Source organism: Salvelinus alpinus, chromosome 11 (assembly GCF_045679555.1).
Source record: "Salvelinus alpinus chromosome 11, SLU_Salpinus.1, whole genome shotgun sequence".
NCBI classification, from domain to species: domain Eukaryota; kingdom Metazoa; phylum Chordata; class Actinopteri; order Salmoniformes; family Salmonidae; genus Salvelinus; species Salvelinus alpinus.
In genome coordinates, this window is record NC_092096.1 from 53,160,005 (window position 1) to 53,166,898 (window position 6,894).

The 6,894-nt window shown below is 41.2% G+C and overlaps 1 non-coding gene across 1 annotated transcript; it reads right to left on the reverse strand.

Annotated features, from left to right (window-relative positions):
- Positions 1–2,233: 2,233 nt before the first annotated feature.
- Positions 2,234–2,449, reverse strand: LOC139534960 (small nucleolar RNA U3). Its single transcript, XR_011667047.1, has one exon. It is a non-coding gene; the product is annotated as a small nucleolar RNA U3 (small nucleolar RNA).
- Positions 2,450–6,894: the final 4,445 nt, after the last annotated feature.

Sequence of the window (6,894 nt, forward strand, 5' to 3'; positions counted from 1 at the left end):
ATTTTGTTAATATGTATTTGTTTGTATGGTACAATTGTAACAATCACGAAAAACACGTATTACAGTCTTCCTGAACAATGTCGATTTTATGTACAGAAAAAGGTATACTTCTGTTGCTTATTTTATTTGTCGCTTGTGCAGTATGTCAAAGGTGGGGTGCGCTAGCCTTTATAGCTTCATGAAAATATATTAAAAAGTGTTTGGATGTTACTAAACAGATGGGATACAGCAAATCCAAAATCATGCATTAACCACTGTCCACACACAGGGGAAGACTGCAAGCAGTCACTTGGCTGCCACTAGACCACTTTACAGTGAGTGTGTAACCTAGTCGCTTCCAGTGATCTGCTTCGGTTGTCAAGTTATGAAGTTGAGGTGGAACTGGCAGCTGATGGAAGATGACTAGCCCAATATATTTTTTAAATTCTGTCTCTTCTAAAGCAACAAGCAATAATATACATGTTTTTCTTACTCGGAGTAGTCGGACTGACTGTATGTTGATTCACTATCGCTCCTTTTGCCATGCACATTCTCCCTGTCGTCGCCCTGCTGTCTCGGGGGCTCGCGCGCATCTGCATGCACCTCGAGCGTTCCGCAATATTTTTTAGTAGCCATTATTCAATTTATTAAATGTGTTCGACAACACGATACTCTAAACTGTAAGTAAATAAGTTCGAGCTTGTTGAATGAGCATTGGCAGTCTTTCGCCATGTTGTCTGCATACGGGATCTTCAACTATGCCACGTGACAAAAATTGTCTCGGTGTGGTTGGCTGGTCTTCACGTTGCCCTGACAACGTGGACGCTTTCCGTTTGCAGGATAGAAAAAAGACGAGGGGCTCAGAATCACCCATGCCCCATCTAGCCACAAATGTACGTGCAATAAAAAGAGGTTGACTGAATGCATGTTTCAATGCAATAACTTTGATAGTAACAAAAAAATACACTACCTCTTATTGACTAAGCCTAAACTAAGCAAACGACATACCATTTGTTGGATAAACACTGCTAAATTTGATACAAATGTATCTCATATTGGCACAGTATCTAACAAAATCACAAAGGTTGCAAATTCTAAATAGCTTGTTAAAATGTACATTATCTCCCTCTGAATAGATGGGAATGGATTGAGCACTTCTGTTTTCCCCGCCCGCTCCCCACGAACTGCACGAGGCCTTTATGGCATCCCCTATGGCATTCACAGTGCTTTAAACAAAGCAACAATAGTCAAACAAAAGTGCAATGAATGCGAGAAGAAACACAAAGAAAGTCAAAATAGTTTACCAAAACGTCTACAAAACATTTTCATATAAACTCCCCTCATCGTTGCCATAGCATGTCTAAATATACTGACCTGTATAGAAGCACACTGCGTATGGAATCAAAGTCTTCTAAATTCTTAGAGAATGGCCTGGACGTTTCCCCATCTGTAGCAATGTTAAACATTATTTATATTTCATATTTTCACGGACGGGATGAGTTCAGCATAGATTAGCAAGGCTTTCAAACTACACTTTTCCATTCCAGACAAAAGTACAGATGGTTTAAAAGGAATAGTGCCGTTTAGGACCGGTTGTCTGCCAGCAGTCTTCTTCTACATATTTAAATACATTTAAAAAAGTTTAAATCCTCAGTCGTGGTCCGGTATTGAAGGTAGAATCCGTGCACTAGTCAGAATGAATAGCCTGGTCTAATGCTGCTGTCGATCCTAAAAAAACAGAATAAACTTTCCTCACGTCAATCACTGACACAAGGGCACGCAGTTCCTTCCCGATGCGTTTAAAGACGAGAAGAAAGCGGTCCTGAATACTTCTCCAGACTCCAGTCTGTTCAGCAAGCTCAGTAGCACATGCACGAGTTGAGCCGCTTCTTGTCGAGCGGGTGTACTTGGCAGGTGGCGTAAAACGCCGCCTCTTTTGCTCAATAGATGTAGCTATGAATTCACTACTAGGCTATACAAGCCTTTGTTGTAGCACTTTATATATATTTTGTTAATATGTATTTGTTTGTATGGTACAATTGTAACAATCACGAAAAACACGTATTACAGTCTTCCTGAACAATGTCGATTTTATGTACAGAAAAAGGTATACTTCTGTTGCTTATTTTATTTGTCGCTTGTGCAGTATGTCAAAGGTGGGGTGCGGTCACAATTATTAAACTAATTATCAAGATTGAGATCTACGTTACCTACTTTGATTTATAATTAACGTTCACAAGTACATAAGGCTAATACCACTCTGATTATACTCCCTTCCTCCAAATTCCCAGGGGAAACAAGGAACCGTCATCAAAAGCAGAGCTCAAAAGAGTAAACGCTTCAATCTCTGCCCACTTCGCGCTCAGAAAGGAATACTAAATCTCATCATCATGGATAGCAAGACTTAACACTTTAGAAACACATTTCTCAAGTAAATAACTCTAGAAATGATCCCTGAAAGTATAGTCTTACTTTTCATTAGGCTTTGCTCCAGCTCTTGTACCACGAGCATCCTATTTTCAGTCATGGTGACAACACCAAATCTGAGTTGTACTAACAGAAGAAAACGCTGACAAAAAGTTTTTGTTATTCTTGTTCCGAAAAAACATAACAACTACTCACTAAATGAATGATACAAGTCAGATAATAAACACCCACAATGCTATCTGGTGTTACAGTCAACGCATCATACATTTCATTGGCTGAGTAATGTTGACAGTGAGAGTAGTCAGCGTGGTAGCTCCTTGTGGGCGTGAAGCCAACTGTGGCTCGCATGAAAATCTAGCATCAGAGTTGAACGGCTTTGTGTTCGGGATTAGTCATAGTGGCTGTATACTGACATTCAAAACATTAAAAATAATATCCTTATCAAGAGTACTTTTTTAAAAAGTGATGGGAGGAAATTATTTTGTTAAGTTTGTTAACAACAAGCAAGCGCTCAAACAAGTGTATGTATATGAAATGTGTCCGGCTAGAAATAGGAGATTTTCAGAGTAGTCTGTCAAAATTGTCCGATTGCCACAAAACGTCACAAAGTTAACGATCTAGCAAGTCAAATGTGCTCGATGTTGAATGTTTTAAAAAGGTATCATTCATTTTGCATACGATTTAAAACTTTCTAACCAGTCAAAATCATTTTTCATGAAATTTGATGATATTTGAATGAAACTAGATCAAAGTATTATGACCAAAGTATGATCAATGACTGTTGCTTCTACACTGCTAAAGTGTGATCATAAAGTTACTGAGCCCCCCCCCCTTGTCAAACACATGGATTCAGGAGGTGGGATCATCAGTTCCATGACAAAGACCCTTCTCCCCAGATTGCTCAATTTGGCCCGGCAGCCAGCTCTAGGAAGAGTCTTGGTAGCTCCTAACTACTTCCATTTAAGAATGATGTGTGTTCTTGGGGACCTTCAAAGCTGCAGACATTTTTTTGTAATCTAAAAAATATATATTTCAAGGGGGAAAAAATTATATACTTTTTTTAATGTTTAGCTAACATAATATCATGTAAAAGTATGCATTACTGTTTCTGTAAAATAATAAACGTGGCATAAGATAACATACCATCCCATGAGTTGTTGGGGGAAAGACAGATTACCTATAGATTGGACATAATCGTAGAGATAACAGGAAATACACAAGCCGTAGGCTACACTATAGCTCAAGGTGGCTACATTGGAATGTTGGCTTGCACAGGAAAAACTGTACGTTTCTAACATTGAAATCAAATCGCTCACATACGCCGAATACAACAGGTGTAGGTAGACCTTACCGTGAAATGCTTACTTAGACCTTAACCAACAATGCAGTTCAAGAAATAGAGTTAAGAAAATATTTACGAAATAAACTAAAGTAAAAAATTAAAAGTAACACAATAAAATAGCCCATTTGATTAATTATGGCTTGGGGGTAGAAGCTGTTAAGGAGCCTTTTGGACCTAGACTTGGCGCTCCAGTACTGCTTGAGTGCGGTAGCAGAGAAAACGGTCTATGACTTGGGTGACTGGAGTCTGCCAATTTTTTGGGCCTTCCTCTGACACCGCCTAGTATATAGCGCCTTACGTCGGCTCCCGAGCAGTTGCCATACAAGGCGGTGATGCAACCGGTCAGGATGCTCTCGATGGTGCAGCTGTAGAACTTTTTGAGGATCTATGCCAAATCTTTTCAGTCTCCTGAGGGGGAAAAGGCGTTGTCGTGCCCTCTTCACGACTGTCTTGGTGTGCATGGACCATGATAGTCTGTTGGTGATGTGGACACCAAGGAACTTGAATCTCTCAACCCTCTCCACTACAGCTCAGTCGATGTGAGTGGAGGCGTGTTCGGTGATGAGCATTGTAGGCACTATGGTGTTGAACACTGAGCTGTAGTCAATGAACAGCATTCTCACACGTTCAATGAACAGCATTTATGGTTGAGATTTAATGATGTTAGTAAGGCATCGATATCATGTCAGTCAGAAGTTCAATGGTAGGCGACAGCCACATGGTGGTACTGTTGCCTAGGCCCCCCCATACCTCTTGCCTACAGCTATAGTTATGGAATTGTTTGTGTGACAGGATCCGCTTCTCGCCCGCGGCCAGAAGCTTCCACGATACCGCCCTCATCTGGCTTATGATGTCATTTCATCAGCCCCTTTCAAAGAATATACATTTCTTTCCACTGTTCGATTGTCATGTTCTGTGTCCTATAATGCATTTACATTGAATAAGAGATAAAAGTAACAAGTAATTTAAAGAGGAGCAGTAAAAAAATAACAATATATACAGGGGGGGGGGTTGCCGGTACAGAGTCAAAATTGAATAGTTTGCCAGTAGATTTGGCAATTTCATCAAAATGACTACTGGCAAACTTTTAGAATTTTTTTTCTTTAAATTACTTGTTACTTTTATCTCTTATTCTTATCCATATTTTTTGAAACTGCACTGTCGGAAGCAGATTGTCCATTTGTATTTACCTGCTGGACAGACATAGTATCTCAGACAGATACAGAGAGCACGTCCCAAATGGCACCCTATTCCCTATAGAGTGCACTACATTTGACCAAAGCAACATTATAGGGAATAGAGTGCCAATTGGGATGCACAGAGAGAAATAACCTCTAAATCCCAGAGGTTTGTTTGAGTTATGTTCTACTGCAATCTTACATGCTTGAGGTATAGAAGTTAAGTTTCCCCGGACCACGGCTATAGGATCAGATTATCATTTCCCTAATCTTAACCATCAAGAGGTGGGAGATATACAGTGGGGAGAACAAGTATTTGATACACTGCCGATTTTGCAGGTTTTCCTACTTACAAAGCATGTAGAGGTCTGTCATTTTTATCATAGGTACACTTCAACTGTGAGAGACGGAATCTAAAACAAAAATCCAGAAAATTACATTGTATGATTTTCTAATAATTAATTTGCATTTTATTGCATGACATAAGTATTTGATCACCTACCAACCAGTAAGAATTCCGGCTCTCACAGACCTGTTAGTTTTTCTTTAAGAAGCCCTCCTGTTCTCCACTCATTACCTGTGTTAACTGCACCTGTTTGAACTCGTTACCTGTATAAAAGACACCTGTCCACACACTCAATCAAACAGACTCCAACATCTCCGCAATGGCCAAGACCAGAGAGCTGTGTAAGGACATCAGGGATAAAATTGTAGACCTGCACAAGGCTGGGATGGGCTACAGGACAATAGGCAAGCAGCTTGGTGAGAAGTCAACAACTGTTGGCGCAATTATTAGAAAATGGAAGAAGTTCAAGATGACGGTCAATCACCCTCGGTCTGGGGCTCCATGCAAGATCTCACCTCGTGGGGCATCAATGATCATGAGGAAGGTGAGGGATCAGCCCAGAACTACACGGCAGGACCTGGTCAATGACCTGAAGAGAGCTGGGACCACAGTCTCAAAGAAAACCATTAGTAACACACTACGCCGTCATGGATTAAAATCCTGCAGTGCACGCAAGGTCCCCCTGCTCAAGCCAGCGCATGTCTAGGCCCGTCTGAAGTTTGCCAATGACCATCTGGATGATCCAAAGGAGGAATGGGAGAAGGTCATGTGGTCTGATGAGACAAAAATTGAGCTTTTTGGTCTAAACTCCACTCACCGTGTTTGGAGGAAGAAGAAGGATGAGTACAACCCCAAGAACACCATCCCAACCGTGAAGCATGGAGGTGGAAACATAATTCTTTGGGGATGCTTTTCTGCAAAGGGGACAGGACGACTGCACCGTATTGAGGGGAGGATGGATGGGGCCATGTATCGTGAGATCTTGGCCAACAACCTCCTTCCCTCAGTAAGAGCATTGAAGATGGGTCGTGGCTGGGTCTTCCAGCATGACAACAACCCAAAACACACAGCCAGGGCAACTAAGGAGTGGCTCCGTAAGAAGCATCTCAAGGTCCTGGAGTGGCCTAGCCAGTCTCCAGACCTGAACCCAATAGAAAATCTTTGGAGGGAGCTGAAAGTCCGTATTGCCCAGCGACAGCCCCGAAACATGAAGGATCTGGAGAAGGTCTGTATGGAGGAGTGGGCCAAAATCCCTGCTGCAGTGTGTGCAAACCTGGTCAAGAACTACAGGAAACGTATGATCTCTGTAATTGCAAACAAAGGTTTCTGTACCAAATATTAAGTTCTGCTTCTCTGATGTATCAAATACTTATGTCATGCAATAAAATGCAAATTAATTACTTAGAAATCATACAATGTGATTTTCTGGATTTTTGTTTTAGATTCCGTCTCTCACAGTTGAAGTGTACCTATGATACAAATTACAGACCTCTACATGCTTTGTAAGTAGGAAAACCTGCAAAATCGGCAGTGTATCAAATACTTGTTCTCCCCACTGTATCTGACCCTGTATCAGTGGTCATCATGCAGATCCTACTCCTGCAAAAAGGTGGTTGGACCTG